The following is a 22,689-nucleotide window of genomic DNA, read 5'->3' as shown; positions in this document are numbered from 1 at the left end:
TCCCCCTGCCTCTCTCCCTCGTACTACTTCCCTCTCTCTAAAATCAATAAATAATAAAATCTATAAAAAAAACAATTTTTCCATTTTCTTGAAGATAGTATCAAATTTCTAGCGTCTTTTTTTTTTTTATACTTGCCCTTCTTGTGGTGCCCTCTATCGATCTGTGCTTTATTTAGAACTATGGCTCAGCTGACACCTCTGGCACTTGCCTTCATTATGCTATTTCCCATTTCCCATATATTCCCCTCTCCTGTTTTTTTTGTGGGTTTTATTTTTTTGGCCTTGTTTTGCCAGGGCTATATACTAAGGTAAGATGTGTGAGAGGTAAATTATAAGCAATTCCATGTCTGAAAATGTTTTTATTCTGTTCCTAAACTGGGAATAGTATTCCAGATTGACGATAATTTTCTGTGAGAACTTCAAAGGTACTGCTCCATTGTTGGCTGTATCCTTATTGGTGAGATGTCTTAAGCCATTTTGATTCTTCTTTCTTTGTAGATAAGCTGCCTTTTCTCTGAAAGCTTTTAGATTCTTTTTTATCTTTGTTGTCTGAAATTTCCCAATGATATATCTTGGTGTGGGCCTCTATTCATTTGAGCACAGAATGGGTTCTATGAATTGGAAGACTTCTATAGTCTTCTATTAACTTATTAATCTTTTAGTTATGGTAAAGAAATAAACTTCCTTGGTTCAAAAAAAATTATTTTTTTTGTCTTGAATTCTTGCTACTCAAATGTAGTCTGACTTCCTGACTGATGCCGTGTCTCCTTTGATAATATTTTGTCTTTGTTTTGGTCTACTTTCTTGATTTTGTCTCTACAACATCAAACCTTATACTACCTCCCCCCCCCCCCCAGAGTCTTTCTTCATTCTTTTTTGCCTTTCACAGCTTACTCTCTTGCTTTATAGATGCAGTATCTTAACTCTGAGGACCTCACTTAGAAGGATTTTAACAAATTCTGTTTTATGAATTTTCTTCCTTTGTCAGATTCTTTGTCTCTTTCATGTTACAGATGTTTGTTTCTGATTTAACCAATCAAATGGAAAAATATAAATATAAAGTAATATAAAACTATCGTACCTGCACAGGGTCTCTGAACTGGTGAGCTTTGCATTAGGGTAAGCAGTTAGTGGCCCCCATTATTCTTGATGAGTGGTGCCTATAATAGCTCCATTACTTTGCTCCATACAGTTTAATTTCATTAAAGAAGGACCTGCCAGGTTTTGTTTTGTTTTTTCTAAATAATGTAAAGTCTCAAAGATAACTGGGATTGTGAAGTGGGTTAAAGATCTAGGGTCTAGAAATGTTCAAATAGACATCTTTCCTGTACTTCAGAGTGGAAAGTTTTAGGGTAGAGTGTAGTATATAGCAAGAGCAGCCCAGACATTTGGGCCAGACTGCTTGGGTTCAAATCTGGTTTTGCCCCTTAGTTACGCCTAAGTTATTTAACAAGTTATTTAACCTCTCAGTACCCTTTTCCTCATCTGTAATATTTAGATAATAATAGTACCTACCTATCAGTTATTATGGGGATTTAGTTAAAAATATGTGCATTAAATGCCTGTCATATAGTAAACTCTCTGAAGGTGTTAATTCTTTCTTTTCTCTCTGCCAGTAATATCAATTAGGTGATTTAGATATGGTGGTGATTGCCCACAGCAGAAATTTTGGTAGGACTAGGTAGTTTTAGATTGTTTTTGTCTTTAGAACCTCAAAGAATACTTGATATCATTACTTGAAGTGCAGAAATGTATATGTGCAAATGTTTTCATAAAAGTCTTTAAAAGGTCCTCCTCCTCCTCCACCCCCAAAAAGGACTCAGTAAAGATAACTTGATAAGAAAAGTAGTCTTGAAGCACAGCCAGAAACCTGGGAATGAAGAAATGCTATTTTCACATCCAGAAACTCGATGTACAATCAGAATCATATGTGCTCAGGATTTTAGGGAAGTTTTGTCCCCATACAGAACATACACTGACAGCCCTAGTTCTTGGACTTCAGAAATATTGAAAGTGTCTTTATAAATGGATGTTTAGGAAAGGACTGGCAGGAGGAAATAATTCCTGAAAAAAAATTTTTGACGTTGGTATATACTCCATTATGACGGAACACTGTGAGACATTCCTTCCTTGTTTATTTGTCTTTTTTTTTTTTTTTTTTTTGTATTTTTCTGAAGCTGGAAACGGGGAGAGACAGTCAGACTCCCGCATGCGCCCGACCGGGATCCACCCGGCAAGCCCACCAGGGGCAACGCTCTGCCCACCTGGGGCGATGCTCTGCCCCTCTGGGGCGTTGCTCTGCCGCGACCAGAGCCACTCTAGCGCCTGGGGCAGAGGCCAAGGAGCCATCCCCAGTGCCCGGGCTATCTTTGCTCCAATGGAGCCTTGGCTGCGGGAGGGGAAGAGAGAGACAGAGAGGAAGGAGGGGGAGTGGAGAAGCAAATGGGCGCTTCTCCTATGTGCCCTGGCCGGGAATCGAACCCGGGTCCCCCGCACGCCAGGCCAACGCTCTACCGCTGAGCCAACCAGCCAGGGCTCCTTCCTTGTTTATTTGTAAAATTTAGCTGAGTTAATGAGTAAAGCTCTTATTTAGTGTGGTTCCTGCCCTTTCCTTGTTCCCCCAAACTTGACCCTTTTTGAACTCTGGGGGGTTTTAGTTTAGATTCTTTATCTTGGTGTTTTTTTTCCTCTCCCACATTAGTGAAGGAAGCCCTTGAAAACTATTAATGTTACTGTTCTGTCTTCAGTAAGAAGTTTTAGGTATACGGCAGGTGGCCAGGAAAGCCATACACATTCTAAAGGGTTAGGTTGTGTTAAGAACAGGTTTGTCAGAGTGAGCCACGGTGTACAATCTGAGCCACTTGGGCAGGACAGGTTATGAAACAGCTAGTTACAAGAGGTGAGTCATGTCACATGTACTCATAGTCCACTGTTTCTTGTTCCCCACCTCTTGTCCTTGTCTGGCAGACAGTACAGTTCAGCATGCAGGCATCAGATCAGTTCTAGGAGTACAGGAAGAGCAATGATTGATTACTAGAAAGACAGCAGCGGAGGGGTCATGGGGAGCTAGGGACCAAGCAAACGTACTGGCTAAAATATATAGATGTAGCTTTAGCAACAAGGAAGGGCAAGCTGGTTTCAAAGTTGCATGCAAGAAAGTCTAATAAGAACAATGTAAAGGAGTAACTCTTTAGTTTTCTAAGTGATCATTTATCAGCTAGAATCAGAAGTTTGGACCTGGATTATGGCCATCTGTTAGTCTGCTTGGTGGTAAAGGATGTTTGTATGGTGTTAGGTCAGTTAGTAGGATAGAAATGAAAACGCCCTTGCACACACCAAGTTGTTCCATAATACGTGTTTTGGGGAAAATAAGCAGGTCATTGAATACTGTCATTTTGTTTAGCATCATTTTATGATGAGATGCCATAGGAACTTAACTCTTGTTTATATTAATCAACCTATGGTAAAATTGGTTTCAATAGCCGTTGTGAACCTATTGAGGACTTTAAATGAGGACTTATTATGTAAGGATAAAGGAGTAATCTCAAGGAAACACCCTTTAGTACTTACTTTTCTCCTAGGTAGCAGTGGGTCTGAATATTAGAATAGGCTTTATAATTAAAAAGTACTAAATAGTTACTTATTAGATATGGGAAGCACATTTTATGGTTTTTTTGGGGGGTTAGGGTAGAATTGATTAAAGGCTAAGAAATTGTTTTTCTTCTTTGGTAAGGTCCTTTATAAATCCAGTCTAATTGCTCTTAGCAAATATGTCTAAGTGTAAGAGACTTGCCTGTGATTTGAACTAGATCCATTTTCTTTTTCTGGTGAATAATGGAAGTAGTCTGAGGCTAAGAGTTGTCAGAGCTTATGAAGAGATTCTGTGTCAAAATCTTACCATCAGTATCTGCTCCGGCTGTTCCTTAATTTAAGCAGGGTAGTTTCATGTTCCTGTTCTGGAATAAACTCTGGAAACAAATAGTATGTTGAGCATATTGGAGCAGAGTAGAGCATGTATAAGAAGTAGTCAAGGACATTGTGCATTCATTGCCTGGAGTAGAAGGTACCCACGGTGGCCTGGATTGTTCTGACACAGTGGAAATCATTCTTTGCATGTGACAAAGGAGAACAAAAAAAACCGAAACAATTCTCAGCTCCTTAAATTTTAACAGTTTGTTTGGAGATGTATTTATAGCAGTAAATATGTTTATAAGTGAATTAAACTAGCAAGTTTTTGCTTTGTTGCTGTTGCAGTTCTCATGGTTCCCTTCCTGCTGGGAATACAGGTGGACTCTTGCTTGAGAAAGGTTCCTGGTTATGTCACCAGACTTGGCAGTCTGCTGGGAAACACTTGAAATGTACCTCATATACCCCTGTGAACTTGGAATGTTGAATATACCAGCGTCTAATACTGTGATGGTATTAAATAAACTTCTTTTGTATTAGGTTTTAAAGTTTGAAAAACACTATATTAGTCCTTTGGCACAGCTCTCTGAAGTTGAACAATCTTTGTTGGTGAAATGACTTCTGAGGCTCACACTGTGTGACCTCTTGGGGATGGATTATAAAAAGGACTCAAATATCATATTGGAAATAGGTAAACTTCAGATTATATGCTCATTTATAAAATTTAAAAATTAAAGACTTCCTCAAATCTAGAAAAATAAACCTAGAAAATACCTTTGAATTTCTTCTTTCCTCATCATTTATCCAAATTATTAGGCTTTCATAGCTCTAAGTAATACCTACCATATTTCCCCATGTATAAGACAGTCCCATGTATAAGATGCACCTTAATTTGGGGGCCCAAAATTTGAAAAAATAAGGTATTACTTAAAGTTATTGAACTCAAGTTTTATTCATCATAAAATTTATATAACTCCTCATCACTATCAAATGTAAGTAAAAACCTACAACCACTGTATAAGACGCACCCAGTTTTTAGACCCCCAATTTTTTTTTATTTTTATTTTTTTTTGTATTTTTCCGAAGCTGGAAACGGGGAGAGACAGTCAGACAGACTCCCGCATGCGCATGTGCATGCGCATGCGCCCTGGTGGGGCGATGCTCTGCCCCTCTGCCGCGACCAGAGCCACTCCAGCGCCTGGGGCAGAGGCCAAGGAGCCATCCCCAGTGCCCGGGCCATCCTTGCTCCAATGGAGCCTCGGCTGCGGGAGGGGAAGAGAGAGACAGAGAGGAAGGAGGGGGGTGGGGGTGGAGAAGCAAATGGGCGCCTCCCCTATGTGCCCTGGCCAGGAACTGAACCCAGGTCCCACGCACGCCAGGCTGACGCTCCACCGCTGAGCCAACCGGCCAGGGCCTAGACCCCAAATTTTTTGAAAAAAGGTGTGCCTTATATATGGGGGAATATGGTATGTTTCCCTCCATTTGGAAATATGGTTGCTTCATATATACATACAGAGTTCTTTAAAAAGGAGGGGAGCAAACCTCCTCTATTCCCCACCATCCACAGCACTGTAAACATAAATAAGGCCTACTTTCATTGAGTCCATCTCAGCTAACACCTGTAAGCCCCTCTCCATTTACCAGGCAGGGAGTTTTATTTACTTAGTTAATTTTTAAAAGTATGGTTTCTGGCCCTGGTTGGTTGGCTCAACAGTAGAGCAATGACCCAGCATGTAGAAGTCCCAGGTTCGATTCCTAGTCAGGGTACACAGGAGAGGCAACCATCTGCTCCCCCCCTTTCCTTTTCCACAGCCATGTCTCGATTGATTTGAGCACATTGGCCTTGGGTGCTGAGGATGGCTCATTGAGCCTCTGCCTCAGGCACTAAAATTAGCTTGGTTGTGAGCATGGCCCCAGATGGGCAGAGCATTGGCCCCAAACAGGGTTGCCAGGTGGATCCTGGTCAGGGCGCATGCAGGAGTCTGTCTCTCTATCTCCCTCACTCTCACTTAAAAAAAGAAAAGGATGGTTTCTAGTATGTTTACATACTCTACATTTTTTAAAAATATATAATTTAATTTTTTTTTTTTGTAACAAATATACCATTCATTCTTTAGGCAAAGGTAAACACAATAACTAAATAAAACCAATTCTTACCCTTTACTCCAGTCTCAATTTTTGGTAGCTATTATTCTTGGGTTTTCTGACATATTCCAGGGTATTTGCAAGCTACCTGTTTTGCCGAAGCTATAAGAAACTAGCCATTTTGAGTGTATACAGCAGAATTCTACAGCCTTAAATGAACTCACTGACTCACCATTTGCCAATCTCTGCAGATCTTTTCAGGAAAAAGCAGGCAGATTTGCTCACATCACTGGGCAAGGGGCACAAACAGAGCATTATACTTTGGAAGATAGCGGCTGTTTTAAATCTTCGTCACTCTCTTTTGAAAATACTCAAAATACAAAATAGCACCAAAGAGGAGAAGTGCAAGGGTCCTTTGATATCACCACAGAGTTGAATGTCTCATTTGCAAACACTTTTAAGTAATGTTGTATAATGGGTTTCTCCTGTTAGCTTGTTTGAATGTACTGGTGCCTCTCTCTGTCCGTTCCCCCCTCCCCCCCATTTATGGTTCATCCGTGTCCCCACAAATGGCTCTGTAAACAGTAGACTTCACTCACTGGTTTGTTTTCTCTTATTCATGGGCTAGATTTCAACTAGAAGTTCATGATTCCAGTGATGTATGTATTTAACAACTTTTATTTACCCTGTTATAAGTCAACTGCAAGTATTTAAACCAAAGGAAATTTGGAAAAAGTTGGAATAGGAATTTGAACTTAAGTTTTGTAAGTTTACTTTAGAGAGACTTACATTTTTTGTTTTCATTTCTTCTCTTTTTCTTTTTTTTCACCATTAAATAACTTTTAAAGAAGTGTTGATTAATCAGAAACTTCAGAAAAGACCTCAGAAGAGCTGAAATTCTTTTTATTTTATTTATTTTATTTATTCAATTTTAGAGAGGAGAGAGAAAGGGAGAGAGAGAGACAGAGAGGGAGAAGGGGAGAGGAGCTGGAAACATAAACTCCCATATGTGCCTTGACCAGGTAAGCCCAGGGTTTCGAACTGGTGACCTCAGCATTTCCAGGTTGACGCTTTATCCACTGCACCACCACAGGTCAGGCCAGAAGAGCTGAAATTCGAAGTGGTTATAAAGATAGCTCCCTTTTATTAAGTGCTCATAGCATTTTTTGCTCATCACTTTACATTGTTTTAAAGGTAAAATAAAATAGGATCATTGTTATATTATTAGACCTATGAAGGAGGTGTTACTCTTTTTTTTTTCAAGCTCTTTGGGAGGTTCCAATGTGCAGCTAAGGTTGAGAACAGTTGCTTTAGGAAGAGTCACAGATTTTTAGTTTGGATCTCTGGATGAACGGTTGTGCTTTTTGGAGAGAAATTTTGGAAAGGGGTTTAGTATGTTAATGTCTGCTTGGCATTGGCAGTTGGAAGTAGAATCTGAAGCACAGCAGCAAAGTTGGTACTAGAGGTAAGGTGTGGGAGAATTACTGGCAGCTAGATGGTACTCAGAGTTTTAGGATACGGTGAAGATGCCCTGGGAGCCTAACCAGGCGGTGGCGCAGTGGAAGAGCATCGGACTAGGATGTGGAAAGACCCAGGTTCGAGACCCCGAGGTCACCAGTTTGAGTGCAGGCTCATCTGGTTTGAGCAAAAAGCTCACCAGCGTGGACCCAAGGTCGCTGGCTTGAGCAAGGGGTTACTCGGTCTGCTGAAGGCCCATGGTCAAGGCACATATGAGAAAGCAATCAATGAACTAAGGTGTCGCAATGAGAAAAAACCTGATGATTGATACTTCTCATCTCCCTCCATCCCTGTCTTTCCTTCTCTCTATCTGTCTCTGTAAAAAAAAAAAAAGGCCTGGGAAAGTTGGCATAATGAAAATTCAGAATCATGGGGAAACTTCACATCAGGGGTCCCCAAACTACTGCCCGCAGGCCACATGCGGCCCCCTGAGGCCATTTATCCAGCCCCCACCGCACTTCCGGAAGGGGCACCTCTTTCATTGGTGGTCAGTGAGAGGAGCATAGTTCCCATTGAAATACTGGTCAGTTTGTTGATTTAAATTTACTTGTTCTTTATTTTAAATATTGTATTTGTTCCCGTTTTGTTTTTTTACTTTAAAATAAGATATGCATAGGGATTTGTTCATAGTTTTTTTTATAGTCTGGCCCTCCAACGGTCTGAAGGACAGTGAACTGGCCCCCTGTGTAAAAAGTTTGGGGACCCCTGCTTCACATGTTTTGATTGGGTGGAAAGAGAGAACAGAGATATAAGTGTTCAGAAAAGCAGCCCAGCAGCAAGGGAGTATTTCAGAAGCCAAGGGAGAAGATAGTCAGGTTCCAGGAGACAGATGTGCCTGGCAAATGGTAGGTGCTCAATATATACTTGTTTAGTGAGTTTTTAAGTAGTCATAAGTTTCCACTGGATTATCATTTAGGAGGTTGCTGGTGACCTTTGTAAAATAATTTAATTGAAGTCGTATTTCTTCTACTTTAGTCTGGGCTCCTCCTAGTCTCTCTCTCTCTCTCTCTTTTTTTTGTATTTTTCTGAAGTTGGAAACGGGGAGGCAGTCAGACTCCCGCATGCGCCCGACCGGGATCCACCCGGCATGCCCACCAGGGGGCGATGCTCTGCCCATCTTGGGGCGTTGCTCTGCCACAATCAGAGCGATTCTAGCGCCTGAGGCAGAGGCCACGGAGCCATCCTTAGCGCCCGGGCCAACTTTGCTCCAATGGAGCCTTGCTGCAGGAGGGGAAGAGGGAGACAGAGAGGAAGGAGAGGGGGAGGGGTGGAGAAGCAGATGGGCGCTTCTCCTGTGTGCCCTGGCCGGGAATCGAACCCAGGACTCCTGCACGCCAGGCCGACGCTCTACCACTGAGCCAACCAGCCAGGGCCTTAGTCTCTTTTTTAAGTTTTTTTTGACTGTGGGGTTACAGCAGACCAAGTAACCCCTTGCTCCAGCAAGCGACCTTGGGTCTAAGCTGGTGAGCTTTGCTCAAACCAGATGAACCTGCGCTCAAGCTGGCGACTTTGGGGTCTCGAACCTGAGTCCTCCGCATCCCAGTCTGAGGCTCTATCCACTCGCCACCGCCTGGTCAGGCTCTTTTTTAAGTTCTTTATCCTCTACTTCAGGGGTCGAAAACCTATGGCTCGTGAGCCAGATGTGGCTCTTTTGATGGCTGCATCTGGCTTGCAGACAAATCTTTAATAAAAAAAATAATAATGGCCTGACCTGTTGTGGCGAAGTGAATAAAGCGTCGACCTGGAAATGCTGAGGTCGCTGGTTTGAAACCCTGGGCTTGCCTGGTCAAGGCACATATGGGAGTTAATACTTCCAGCTCCTCCCCCCTTCTCTCTCTCTGTCTCTCTCTCCTCTCTCTCTCTCTCCCCCTCTCTCTCTCCTCTCTAAAAATGAATAAATAAAATAAAATTTAAAAAATAAAAAAATAGTTTTAAAAAATAATAATGTTAAAAATATAAAACATTCTCATGTATTACAATCCATTCATTTCCTACCGCTCATGTTCATGGTTGCAGGTGGCTGGAGCCAATCACAGCTGTCCTCTGGGACAACACCAGATTTTTATTGGATAATGCATAACATACACAGGTTGTTGTATGGCTCTCATGGAATTACATTTTAAAATATGTGGCATTCATGGCTCTCTCAGCCAAAAAGGTTCCCGACCCCTGCTCTACTTTAACTTGAGTACTGCAGGGCTTTGTTATAGGTCATTGGTTCTCCAAGTATGGTTCCCTAGACCAGCAACCTTAGCATTACCTTGGAGCTTGTTAGAGATGAAAGTCCTTAGACCTACTCAGACCTGCCGAATCAGAAACTCTGGGGATGGGGTACGGCCATCGGTGCTTTAACAAGCCCTCCAGTTAATTGTGATGCTTGCTGAACTTTGAAAACCAATGTTTTAAGGCTTTCTGTGCTTTCTATCTGTGCTTTCTCCTTATGCATTTAGTCTGTTATCATGGCTTGAGTTACCATGTTGTGAGCCCAAACTTCCAAATTTACCTCCTTGGTTCAGTTCTTTGAGAATCAGGTCCTCAGACCCAACTGCCTTTAATTCATCTTGACTGATCTCTCATATTTCTTCCAGTTCAACTTGTGTAAAAGTGGCTCAGAATTTTTCTCTCAACCATCTTTTCAGGACTATCATCCATACAGATGTTAAAACTAGAAACCTAAACTTGGTCTACTTTCTTACACCAATACTAGTAAGGTCTAAGCACATTCCACTATATGGGTTCAGGATATGTGTATACCCACATGTGCACGCACACACACAAACACATACACACAGAAACGGACATACAAATGAAATAGTGATAATTTTAATAATATATGAGCAAATGCTCCCCTCCCCCCAGTTAAGCGTGAGACAGGAAATACCTTTCAGGAAGTCTCAATTCTCAGAGCTGCTAAGTGATCAACCTGCCTTGCTTAGTGTGATTCCAGAGATTAAAAGTTAAGCATTGTTAAAACACGGTCTCTAAACCCAAGGTGAGTATTTTTTTTAACCAAATAAACTTGTGTATAAGTGTATGATGGTATGATGTATCTGGTTTCTGTACGGGATGGGATATACACAACTATGTCTGTTGTTATTGATAGGCAATTTCCAGGAAAGGGTAGGTGATGAAATGTTACAGATTGTAGACTCCGGAGTCAGAATGCTTTGGTTTAAGTCATGATAGCACTACTTCAAGAGTTATTAGGATTAAATGTAAGGGTTTAGAGAGTAAGCAGTGCCTGGCACATAGGTAAAGGTTCAGTAAATATGAACTGATGATTGATGCTTCTCATCTCTCTCCGTTCCTGTCTGTCTGTCCCTATCTATCCCTCTCTCTCTGATTCTCTGTCTCTGTAAAAAAAATAAAATAAAAAAAAATCCATTGCTGATGCTGTCTTCAACCTGCAGAGAGATGAGAAGCATCAATCATCAGTTTTTTGTTGCGACACCTTAGTTATTCATTGATTGCTTTCTCATATGTGCCTTGACCGTGGGGCTACAGCAGACCGAGTAACCCCTTGCTTGAGCCAACGACCTTGGCCTCAAGCTGGTGAGCTTTGCTCAAACCAGATGAGCCTGCGCTCAAGCTGGCAACCTCAGGGTCTCGAACCTGGGCCTTCCACATCCCAATCCGATGCTCTATCCACTGTGCCACCGCCTGGTCAGGCTGGATGTTTATTAAAAATGTTTGTATGTATTAAACAAATTTACTTGTTACATCAGAAAATAAATCAAGCTATCTGCTACCTTGTAAGGTGCATAAGGAAAAAATATTTGGATTTATTGCTTAGTTACAATGACATGTCTGCTGCTAAAGTAATGAAATTGTTTAATATGAGTTAATATGTGTCTCATTTCTATGTTTATGCTTGTGATTTTAGCTTTTACTATGGTAAGCTCTCATTCTGTCATTAAAAACTTTTAAGACAAACAAACAAACAAAAACTTTAAAGCCTGACCAGGCAGTGGTGCAGTGAGTAGAGTGTTGGTTCGGGAAGTTGAGGACTCAGGTTCGAAACCCCGAGATTGCCAGCTTGAGTATGGGCTCACCAGCTTGAGCATGGGGTCGCTGGCTTGAGTGTGGGATCATAGATGTGACTCCATGGTTGCTGGCTTGATGCCCAAGGTCATTGGCTTGAGTCCAAGGTCACTGGCTTGAGCAAGGGGTCTGTGGCTTGGCTGGACAGTGCCAGTCAAGGCACATATGAGAAAGCAATCAATGAACAACTAAGGTGCTGCAACTATGAGTTGATGCTTCTCATCTCTCTCCCTTCCTCTCTGTCTGTCCCCCACCAACTTTAAAAAAAAAGAAATCTGCGACCATTGAGTACTATACTTTTAATGTTGAGAATAGCAGATTATCTCCAGTATTTGAAACATAACTTTTGTCTCATTAACACTGTCACTGTCATTCTCATCCTTGAAAATATCCTTCGGAATATATAAATTTGGATACTAATTAGACATAATATTGTCTTTTTTTGGGGCGGAATAGAATCTTTGAATGAATTCTCTATTTGTCTCCCCATATTTATCCACCACTTAATTTTATTGTGAATTTGAGTAATTTTGTTTTCTCTGATCCATAGTAGTCAGTTAATTGCAAAACAAAAGCAATGAAACAATACTCCAAACTGCAGCTTCCACAAATATCAAGAGAATGAGGTGTGGGTTTGATTGAAATGAATCATTTATTGGTCTGCTGTGTTCTCTTTAATCAGGCTCTTTTTTCTTTTGACCTGTAAGTAGGTTCCAAATACATAAAGTACACTGAATTTTCTTATTTATATTTTCTTATTTTGTTAATTTGTTTTTAAAATAATTGCCTCCCTCTCAATATAGAATTCAGAAAAGGTTTGCAACATTCTACATGTTTTTCTGTATTATGTATCATCATTTTCTTCTCTCTGTGCTCCCTGCCTCCCAAAAGAAAAGGGCTATATATAATCTATTTTTTAGAGAAGAGGGAAATATAAGCTAATATACAAGAATATGCTTTGGGCAGCTTTTGGAATTGCCATTTTGACGTGAGGTGAACCTCTCCTTTGCTTTTTGAAGTGGTTTGGACAAGCACTAAACTTCTTTCCTCGTCACCTAATCTGTCCAATAAGTTTAAAAGTATGGCTGCAGTCTTAAATAATGATAAATGATTTTGCCTAAAGTCACTATAAATAGCAAATAATTTAGGTGGCCACCCCATTTTTATTGTAATTATCTTTCTAGATTTGGAGCTCTGTGTGAACTGGTTGTTTTTTCAAAATATTAAAAAAAAATTTTTTTAAGCTGGTTTTTATGTATTGTGTGATTTTTGGTGGAGATGATGATGAATGGTTTCTGTTCTTAGAGCACGCTGGGGCAGTGGGTGCTGAACTTCCTGCAGAGCCGCCCAGGAAGAGCTTCGGCTCTCTGGGGTTCCACTACAATGGCCAGTCTGAGGAGACACTCCTTTCAGCTTAATCTGAGCAACAGATTTCTCTCACACTTGCAGTTAAATAACCTAGACTGTAAGTTCTAATTAATGCATTAGAATTACATCTGAAAAAAGTATTTAAAAAATATGAACCTTAAAAGGAAGCTGTTGAAATTGTTTTATAAATATTTTCACTGAATCAATTCAATAGTGAGATTTCTCCTAACACCTGAATTTTATCTCCCAATTTTTCTCCATTTACTACTAGCATTATATGTATAAGGCTACACTGATATGATTATAGTCATATTTTATCATTGTTAAAGCTCTTTTTCATCTCCTCTCTGATTTTTGCCCTGAAGCCAGTCAAAAAGTATTGATGAATATAATTAATTTAGACTGAATACATTGGATAAAATATTGACATGCCACAGGAACAGATAAAATGCCACATTTTAAACCTTTGTAGTCTAGTAATAGAGTAGCTTAGTGTTTTATCAAATAAACTTTGTTTCAGTTGAAAGGCCTATTTAAATGTGTGTACACATATATCACTTGTAGTCTTTTTTCCCAATCATTTAAAAGACAGAGTTTAAACTAGGCTTCAGAGGAAGCCATGAACTTGAATTATGTTATCACCATACTTTGAAAACAATTGCTTAATGTTTTGGACTTCATTTTGAATGGAAAACATGGAGTCAGGAAAACCATATGGGAGAGTAATTTGTTTCCTGAGGAATAAGATAGGTACAGGACCCACAACAAACCAAGCATTAGTCTTTATGGTGCTACTTGTTGCCTTCGTTTACTTTCCACTTTTATTAAATGTTTGTGAACATTGTTTTTTCTATAGAGTTGCTTTGCCTGTGTTTTAAGGTTTCCACTATAGTTGTTTCTACACAGCATCCTTTTGAAAGTTATATGGTGTCAAATCTAGTAGCCAGTGCATATATTTTAAGTTTACAGGTTATACAAGGAAGTAATAAGCATCTTTATGCTTTAAAACAGGCCATGTTAGGTTTTAATAAATGGAACCTTTCTCAACTAGTGCTTTTCAAATAGTACAAGTTTTTATTGTGTTAAGGGGGAAGAGAATTTAGCATCTACATTAGGATAATTTTTTCCTATATCCTATTAGCTAATTCCAAGATTGTTTAATATGGTATCCACCCATTTCATTTGGCTGCAACCTTTGCTCTCATGAAAGTAAGGCTGATTGTTCTGAATTGCTGTGTGTATATGCTTTGGCACAGCATGAAGGTGCCCTTAATAACATTGCCATTGTCTTTAAAACAGCTTGCAGTTATGACTACAAATAAAGGGTGCGACAGGAGGGCCTGGCAGATAATGGTTCTTTTTTTCCACAGCTAGTGTTTAACAGATCTGCTTTGTACTATGAGCCTTTTGTGTTCCCTGGACTACCTACTGTATTTTATATATATTGTTCTTAGTCAACTAATATGTTTGCACATTTGTCACTGTACTTTGACATGTTTGTACAGTCTACCTGTTTGAATTTTTTTCATGCATGCAAAACCAAGTTTGTGGAAAGAAGTTGAGTGGCTTTGCCTCTATTGGTATTTTTTTTCCCACTTGCATGTTCAAATACTTATGTGCTTAAATTATTTTGTATGACTTGTGTTCTCAAAATATTTGTTTACTTCTGTCTGGTTAGAAATTTGGGAATGGCTTTTGGTTTTAATCCCTTTCCTTTTTCAATGCACAATAGTAATACTATCTTTACTGTGTGATTTCTTTTTAAACAAGGAGTTTCTGTAGAAAACCTTTTCGGCTGTTTGAATGGCTCTGTTTTAGATTGCTGAGAGATTCTGTACTGACCATGAAGGAAGGATATTTTTATGCAATTTTTTCCTCATTTAAATTATTTTATCAAGTGATGTAGGAAGAGAAAGTAAAAACTCATAATGCAGAACTCAGAAAAGCTTTGTTATTGTTTTGTGAGATTATCTTTGAATCATGTATTCCTCATCAACCTCTTTAAGAGAAGGGGACTGACAATGACTTTCATGGCATTTTACTCATTGAAAATGGAGGATGAGAGAAAATAAGCATTTTGCCTAGAAGTACATAGCTTGTAATAGATGGACTACAAAGCCAATACTTTTTGTTCTAAATGTATCATTTCCACTTGACACGGTTTATTTCAAGGGTCACTTTGTACTTTGGGAGCACTTGATAGCATAAAATATTTAATGTATTAAATAAACCAGAATTTGATGATACTTAAAGTATACTAAGGAACCAGAATAACTTGTCTTTAATTTCTCACAGAATTCATTGGTAACAGTCTTACCTTTAAAGGTACTATTGTAGTACCTTACTGTGGATTTTTTTTTTCTTCCTGAACCCCATGTCCCCCCATTCACAATACAGACCAGGCAAAGGGCCAGGGCTGAGGTGTAGATGGGTGGGTTTACTCTGCCTCCTCTTTCTGTACAGTCAGTGTAAGAACACAGCCTGCTTCAAAAAACAAAAAAACAAAAACAAAAAACAAAACAAAACAAAACAAAAAGAACACAGCCTGCGGTAAGCACTGGGAGGCCCTTACTGTGGATTTTTAAATTTAATTTTCACATTAAGGTTTTTCCATAATTGAGTTATTCTCTTCATTTTACAGATGATGAAACTGAGGTGGAAGTTTGAAGTGTAAAGTATTGTCAGATGTGAGGCTCAGGTTTTCAGAAGAAAACAGTGGTTTACTGTATACTGAACCTAGTGATTTGGAATCAGGATATTTCAGCAGGCAGTATCCTCAGTTCCTCCTTAGTTCCTTATCTTTAAAATGAAGAGGTTGAACCAAGTGATCTCTAAATGCCTCTTTAAATCCTTCAAAGTGATAATGCTTTAAAAGCTTTAGGGGTCCATGAACTTGAATAAGAAAATATTGGATACTTGTTTTCACTAATCTCTAACTGAATTGTATCATTTTCTTCAAACTATAGCAAACCAGTAGTCCCTGTGACTGTCATTATTTGAAATTAAAAATATTTTTTATCACACAGCAGTTGTTGCAGGTGTTTTGAAAATATTATGTTTGTCACTATTTGGAAGTTATGGTAGTTAATAGACTTGTCATTAGGACATATTACTTTATATATTAAATCAATATATATTTATATTTACAAAATATTCTGAGAAAGAGTCTGTATAGTCTTTGTATTCTGCTAATGGAGTTTATGGCATAAAAAGGTTAGATATGCTTGAGTAGCATGTTCTCCACAGTGTCTATATACACAATGGCCCATGTTGATCTCAGCTGATGTGAAAGAACTTTCTGGACACTTTTGGGGGGAGCTGTATGGGTTGAAGAGAGGAGTTGTCTCTGTCTCTCTCTTAGGTTTCTAGAATGATGGACTATGATCATGACACTTTCCACTAATACTGAGCAAGCTCAATAGAAGCACAATGGTGATGATAGAAATAAATTTATCATCATCTGTTGGGCAGATAAAATATATTATGCTCACTTTGTTAAAGATGGTCCTGCCCACATGGAAGCTCGTTGCCCAGGTGATATTAATGTGTGTTGGGGGCAGGCTGTGGGCAGGCAGGGTCCTTGTAGCCTGGGGCTTGGTTTTAGGACTAAGCCTTTCCCATCCTTTTTGATGTGGGGTGGACTTTGTATCAGAGACTTCCCTATTTTATATATTGGATTAAAGGTTTTGATTTCTGCACTATAAATGGGGGCAGAATGGGGAGCTTGCCCTCTCGGTTCTTGAGATTAGCATTAGAGAGGAGAGAGCAGAGAGAAGAGAAGAGAGAAGCCATGTGGTGGAGCCCGGGAAAAGCAGCCAAGATGGCGGAGTGTTGAAGGAAAAGCCAGTTTGTGCAGAGAGAAGGAGATGGGGAACAGAGGTGAATAAGGCTAGTGAGCTAGAAACCTTTGATTCTAGGAAACTCGGATAAGTCAGTAGCTTTGTGAGCACTGAATGTGAGTGGGTTTTGGAGCCCAGTGTGTGTTTTACTTGCCCGCCGGGTGCAAGCTCAGATTAAAGATGATGGCCCACCAGTTTTTGTCTCCATTGTTTCTTTAACGATTGTCCGAATCCATTGCGAACCTGCATGGGCCGGACGGCTATGATGGTGGCCGTGGATACTGGCCTTACATCATTTCTATTTTGCATATTCTTTTTGAAATAATTAAGTTTCTAAGTATTGTTTTATTTGAGTTATATAGGAAAGACCTCTTATTTGAGGTTGTCTGTTGTTAATTTCCAAGAAGGAGGACTAGCTTGCCAAGAACAAAAGTTACCCACATAACACACTGTACAAAATATTCTGAAACAGAAGATCCGTTGGAAGGCTGCATTACCTTAAAAATAATAGGGCATCTGCTGTTGAGTTTTTTGTGTGTATTGTTTTTCACCTTTTTTTTTTGCTTGTTTGGCCCTTAAAATATAATTTATGTATTGAGTATAAATACTAACACAATCTTCATATTAAGAAGTAGGAGTACACACAAAACTGAATAGCTTAATTGGAACACAAAAACTGCTAGAGTTTTGTCCTGCCGTGAGTCTGTTATTCCATTTGTAATGCATTTATCTTTGGGTAGGGTGGGATTTGCATTCCCGAGGTTACAATGAGTTTCCAGATCCTTATCACTCAGTATTAGGAGTGACTGTTTTTAGTAGTGATAATGAGGCAGCTATTCCCAGGAGGGGACTTAGTCACTGGTAGAATTGTCAGAACCCTGAAATAGTTTGGGAAAGCTCAGGATGGAAAAAGCAAGCTGTTTCAAAAACAAAACTAAAAAACTCAAGCTGCTTTTTGGGGGGAGGATGAGATACGGGGATGGATTGAAGTGGCAAGAAACCAGATGAACTTCCCCGAAGTCTGCAAGCTGTCTAGAAGCCGGAAGAGATTAGTATTATTTACCTAAAGCACTCCAGTGTGAACATGAAGTTTTGAGTGTGGTAAGATTAAGTTGGTTAACAGCCACTAATCTGGAAGTATGTTCTCTGTGTACATTGGCAAAATTTAATTTGAATTGAGAAAAAAATTATTCTGGTAGCGCTTGTTTTTGTTGCCAGTTTGAGAAAAATATAAGTAGTGTTTTATGCCAAGAGGCTATTTTACTGGAATTAGGAGTGTGTGTGTGAGGAGTGTTTGTGGTTGTACAGGCCAGTCACCATGCTGGGGTTTACTAACTAATAATGAAGACAAGGTCATCTTTGCCATGATTAGGCAGAATGAAGATGAGAATTGTAGACTATGCCGTCAAGTTGTCTATCCCATCTCAGTTTTAAGTGCAAAAGGAATCTTTTATAAGATTAGGGTTTCTACATGCCTGCCTACATAACAAGCTGTAAAACATTGTTTAGTTTTCTTTAAATCCAGAAATGATTCTATACCAAATCCAAACAAATCAAATCACTCTTAAGGGAATAAGTGAAAACATGTGTAGCTGCCTTGGCTGGACTACATCTGTCTGCAGACTGGCTCAGTTCTCTGTGCTGATAAACGCATTCCTTCTTAAACGTCCTGTGATGACCATCAGCATCAGCATCATCCAATCTGGAGGTGAGCAGGGATGTGACAGCATTTACTTATCTGAACCGTTTGTAAACTCTGACCATAACTACTTTTCTAGCTACATAAGAGTCAATGTGACAGCTGTATAAAGACAATAAAAATAAATTCGATCCAACTATGTTAAAATAATGTATTGCATATTATAATTTATGTATACTGGAAAGTTTTAATTTAGTGTCAGGAATAACAAAGGTATGAAAGAAATTGAAGTTCTTGCACTCTTTTTTTTTTTTTTTCCCAGAGACAGAGAGAGGGATAGACAGGGACAGACAGGCAAGAACGGAGAGAGATGAGAAGCATCAATCATCAGTTTTTTTCTCGTTGCAACACCTTAGTTGTTCATTGATTGCTTTCTCATATGTGCCTTGACCGTGGGCCTTCAGCATACCGAGTAACCCCTTGCTTGAACCAGCAACCTTGGGTCCAAGCTGGTGGGCTTTGCTCAAACCAGATGAGCCCACACTCAAGCTGGCGACTTCGGGGTCTCGAACCTGGGTCCTCTGCATCCCAGTCCAACGCTCTCCACTGCACCACCGCCTGGTCAGGCAGTTCTTGCACTCTTAAAAGAACACTGTAGAGTGTATTATTTGAATTTCTCATGGGGTTAAATGAAAAGTCTTGTCAAGGTAAGAAATGTCTAAACCTGTAGAGAATTTTTGTAAGAATTTTTTAACCAAACTGACCATATACCTGGAAGCAACTGAGAGTTTGCAGCTTCTTTTATGCATTAGAAATTAAGGAATTATGTGTTCTCTTGAACGTGGTACTTTGCAAAAGGCATTTCAAAGGTGTGTTTACCTAGTTGCACAGAAACAATAGACAGGCTTTCTTAAAGCAAAGATAAGCCTTTTACTTAAGAAGTTATATTACTGGGGCATGAATATACACTGTGACCTGCCCAGTTAGGAATTTATGATCAGATCACTCTGTAAGATTGAATCCATTTTTCATCCACAGTCTCTATACTGTTCTGAAAGAATGTAAGCTAGCAGAGGGAAACCCAGTGTGAGGTGGATAGGGAGGAGTTTGTTCTAAACTGCTTAGGTAAGCCACTCGAGGGTAAGCCACTGCCTTTTCATAAGCTGGGTCAGATTGGGTATCACATGACAAGAACATTCCTAAATAATAGTTGGAGTTACACATGATTTTGAATATCAAACAATAGTAAGATGAGTAGTGATAATGATGCAGTAGTAAATTTTTGTTCTAAAAAAATTGGGGCCCTGGCCGGTTGGCTCAGCTGTAGAGCGTCGGCCTGGCGTGCGGGGGACCCGGGTTCAATTCCCGGCCAGGGCACATAGGAGAAGCGCCCATTTGCTTCTCCACCCCCCCCCCCTTCCTCTCTGTCTCTCTCTTCCCCTCCCGCAGCCAAGGCTCTATTGGAGCAAAGATGGCCCGGGCGCTGGGGATGGCTCCTTGGCCTCTGCCCCAGGCGCTAGAGTGGCTCTGGTCGCGGCAGAGCGAGGCCCTGGAGGAGCAGAGCGTCGCCCCTGGTGGGCGTGCCGGGTGGATCCCAGTCGGGCGCATGCGGGAGTCTGTCTGACTGTCTCTCCCCGTTTCCAGCTTCAGAAAAATACAAAAAAAAAAAAAAAAAAAAAAAATTGGAAAATACAACAAATGAAAGGAAAATAATTTATTGAAAATGTACTGTATTCTGAAAAAGGAATTATGAGCTAAAACATTCTGAACTTTTTGCTAGTTTTTCTTATGTTTTTATATTTGTATTTTTTATCTAAGTGTTAAATGTGCATTTTAAAGATTCAAGACTTGTTTTGAAAGGCAGCAGTTCTCCCACTTCATCCCCCACTTTTTCCTCCCTAGATGCAAACACTTTAAATTTCTTTTCTTCCTTTTTATTGAATTTATTGGGGTAAACTTTAATTTCTTATAGCTGATTCTTTCTGCATTTACCTCTGTTCTTATAGGGGAGGAACATATATTTTTCTTACTACCGTCCTTGGTTCTGTACCGAGGTCCTGTAAATTGGGTTCACAATGGACGAATTAATAAGAGAAGAGCATAAAAATTCATTCAATCTAAGTGTTATGTGACATGGGAACCTTTATAAGGAAATGAAGAAGACCTGAAGAAGTGGTGAGGGCAGAGCATTTTTATGCTAGATTGATGAAGAGTGAATAGTCATGTAAAATTGTGATAGGACAGGCCTGACCAGGCGGTGGCGCAGTGGATAGAGCGTCGGACTGGGATGTGGAGGACCCAGGCTCGAGACCCCGAGGTCACCAGCTTGAGCGTGGGCTTATCTGGTTTGAGCAAAGCTCACTAGCTTGGACGCAAGGTCGCTGGCTCAAGCAAGGAGTTACTCAGTCTGCTGAAGGCCCATGGTCAAGACACATATGAGAAAGCAATCAATGAACAACTAAAGTGCCCCAATGAAAAACTGATGATTGATGCTTCTCATCTCTCCGTTCCTGTCTGTCTGTCCCTATCTATCCCTCTCTCTGACTCTCGCTCTGTCTCTGTAAATAAATAAATAAATAAAAATGAAATAAAAATAATAAAATTATAATAGGACAGAAGACTATGAGCGAAGAGTGGTGAACTGGAGAAACTCAGCAAGGCCAGTTTCTTGGAATTTTCCTGTGACCATCCATCTTCAAAGATAAGGATGCTCCTTTCCTTAGGGCACTTCTCACATGAGGTTCTTAGGACCTGAGGCAGGGGAGAAGAGAGGATCAGAGTTTCCCACATTTGCCACTTCTCAAATTTCTTCGCCTAAAACATTCAGTATGTCAGGCATCATATTTTGGGGTAGTAAATTCTGTACACAGTCTGTCTTACAGCATTCTTGCATTAAGATTGCTTGGTTTCTCAGATTCAGGGATTATCTTTTGATTTCCCATTATGGCAGGTGAGGATTTAGGCTTTTCCCCACATCCCCAGGTATACCTTTTCTTCTCCCATCCTAGCATTGCTGTTCACAGCTTTTCTAGATCGATAGTCAATGTTTACACAGTTAAACTGACTGAAAGTACTAGTCACAGTTAAGTGATGTAGTAATCTGTGAACACTTTTACTTTTCTCTACAATTTTTGTTTTTTCCTGAATTTTGTACTTTACTTTTTTGCTATCTTCTCCTTATTTAGTAGGTCCTTGTATAATGTTGTTTTGTTCAACATCATTTTGTTCAATATTATTTTATTACAATGTTGACGAGGAAGAAGAAATCAGTACCCAACTGGGGCTACTGTTTGTGTGGAGTTTGCAGTCTCCCCACGTCTGCATAGGTTTTCTCCGGGTGCTCCGGTTTCCTCTCACAGCTCAAAGATGTGCACAGGTGAACTGGAGTGTCTAAATTATCCCAGTCCGGGTAAGTGTGGGTGGGTGTGAGTGTGCCCTGTGATGAAAGGGCATTCTGTCCATGGTGGGGTCCCCTTCTTGTGCTTTGAGCTGCCAGGATAGGCTCTGGCCACCCATGACCTGACTTATTTTTATTAATCTCTCAAATATATGATATCTCACATTTGTTAAGTATTTTAGATCTTTACTTAGAAGTTTGGTAATGTTTTGTGAACAGAAGTAGGCTATAGAAACTTAACCTGTTGTTTATATCAATTAACCTATGGTAAATTGGTTTCTTTATATATATATTGTTTAGCACAGGGGTCGGGAACTTTTTTGGCTGAGAGAGCTATGAATGAATGCCACATATTTAAAATGTAATTCTGTGAGAGCCATACAATATGTTTAACACTGAATACAAGTAAATGTGTGCATTTTATGTAAGACCAACACTTTTAAAGTACAGTAAGTCTCTGAATTCTTTTTAATAATGTTGTTATGCTGTTGCTAACCAATGATGAATAAAGTACTTCTCACTATTACTGCGACTTCTGGTGCTGCATGGTTTTGCTGATGGCTTTGTAGTCTGGTTGATACGTGGTGAGGTTAAGCTTCATGCAGGCGTTGAGACTTCCATCCGTTAAACGTGATCGTAGGTTGGTCTTAACATTCTTTAGATGTGAGAAAGACTGCTCACATGCATACGTAGAGCCAAACATCGTCAGTACAGCAATACTCACACGCTGCAGTGTGTGGTATGTGACAGGAAGCGTGTTCCAAGTTTTGACAATCAGCTGGTTCACTGGTTGAAGTTTTTCATTTCTCCCCACTTGTGTTTGTTCGCCTATTCTGCTTGCTGTTGTGCAAGTCTTTCCAAATCTTCATTAGTGACTTGAACTTATTCACCCACAT

General features: G+C 39.9%; 1 protein-coding gene and 1 non-coding gene across 7 annotated transcripts in view; one reads left to right on the top strand and one right to left on the bottom strand.

Annotated features, from left to right (window-relative positions):
- The window catches only part of FBXO34 (F-box protein 34), a 98,387-nt gene that overhangs the window by 25,877 nt on the left and 49,821 nt on the right, over nucleotides 1-22,689 (top strand). The window contains exon 1 of one of the 6 annotated variants that reach the window (XM_066342146.1): nucleotides 17,732-17,858. The exons of the other annotated variants lie outside the window; for them this stretch is intronic. The gene's annotated coding sequence lies outside the window, so the exon portion shown is untranslated. Of the gene's footprint in view, nucleotides 1-17,731; nucleotides 17,859-22,689 lie in introns of those variants that run through there. 6 annotated transcript variants of the gene reach the window in all.
- On the bottom strand, nucleotides 15,291-15,422 carry LOC136377953 (small nucleolar RNA SNORA51). Its single transcript, XR_010746552.1, has one exon. It is a non-coding gene; the product is annotated as a small nucleolar RNA SNORA51 (small nucleolar RNA).

The sequence above is a fragment of the Saccopteryx leptura genome, chromosome 6 (assembly GCF_036850995.1).
Source record: "Saccopteryx leptura isolate mSacLep1 chromosome 6, mSacLep1_pri_phased_curated, whole genome shotgun sequence".
Lineage (NCBI taxonomy): Eukaryota > Metazoa > Chordata > Mammalia > Chiroptera > Emballonuridae > Saccopteryx > Saccopteryx leptura.
Note: the sequence above shows the minus strand (reverse complement) of the source record. Positions and strands in the feature narration are given on the sequence as shown.